We start from the raw sequence: 1,364 nt of genomic DNA on the forward strand, positions 1-1,364 counted from the left end.
AGAGTAGGTCTTACCCCCAACCACAACTGGTCCCGAAACTAGGTCTGGTGCTAAATAAATGTTATGAAGAGGAACATTAACAAAACCACCCTCAATACCCTGAGCAATAATAGACTCACCAGTGGCAGAACTCGAATCTAAAGGCAATATACCTTCTAACAACAATGATTGAGTCGCCCCAGTATCACGAAGAATACGTATGGGTATGGGATTGCTAGTGTCAGTTGTCAAAGACACAGAACCAACAGACACAAAAGGTCTAAATTCCTCTCTGATTACATCAGACTTTATGTCAGTGGGTGATCTGGTAAAACTACGTCCATATGTGAACGCAAATGCACTGGGTGTTGCCTCCTTTTCTTTTTTATTTTTCAAACATCAACAATCGCACATAACATGACCAGGTTTTTTTACAAAAATGACAGACAGGCCTTGATTGTTTTAAAGAAGTTTTATCCTGACTCAAAAGGTTTCGAACTAGAGGAGCTCGATTTTTTAGAAGATTCTTCAACTTTAGTGGATTGAACCGATACATGTTTTTGTTAAGTTAGTAGGAATATCTTTTTATGAAAAGTGGTTTTATATGTTAAAGTGTAGTCATCAGAAAGAGCATCTGCTTACTGTAGAGTTTCAACTTTCTTTTCATCTAAGTAAGTTTTAAGGTCGTCACATGCCCAACGTTTAAATTCCTCAATTAGGCATAATTGTCTCAGTTTGTCGAAACTGTTGCCAATATGCATAGAATTACACCATCGCTCAAAATAAACCTCTTTTTTCATGGGCAAATTTCATTTGATTATTTTGTTTGTGATAACCTCTAAGTTTTTGGCGATAAGCCTCCAGTACTAACTCTTATGCTTTGAGAATAGCTGTTTTAACCTTATCATGTTGTAAATATTTATCAACTTCATTTTCATTGAACGATGGTAATGTAACATATCGTGTTCAAAGTTTTCATTTTGCCTTGGTCGGTCGCAAGTAAGTCTAATTTCCATTTCTTTCAACCTAATTTCTCTCTCAGCTTCAATACGAGCTTGTTCTTTCTCTTTCTCGGCTTTGATACGAGCTTTTTCGAGCTCGAGTTGTTTGAATTTTAGCTGTATCTCTAATTTATCTTTATCACTCAACTCCTATTGGCTGGTAGGGACACTAGAGTATTCATCATCATCGACAAGTATTTCGATAATGCGCTTTTTTAGTTCATTTTTTCTCATTGATCTCATAGAACTTCTAGTTGGTTATATTTATAGCCGGGTGGAGGCGTTCTAGAAATTTCTGTTTTATGTAACAATACTGATTTAACACAAGTGTTCACGTACACACTCATATATTGTTGATTCCCACTTTCGAGAATCTTCTACAAC

This window comes from Limulus polyphemus, unplaced genomic scaffold (genome assembly GCF_000517525.1).
Source record: "Limulus polyphemus unplaced genomic scaffold, Limulus_polyphemus-2.1.2 Scaffold2293, whole genome shotgun sequence".
Classification (NCBI taxonomy): domain Eukaryota; kingdom Metazoa; phylum Arthropoda; class Merostomata; order Xiphosura; family Limulidae; genus Limulus; species Limulus polyphemus.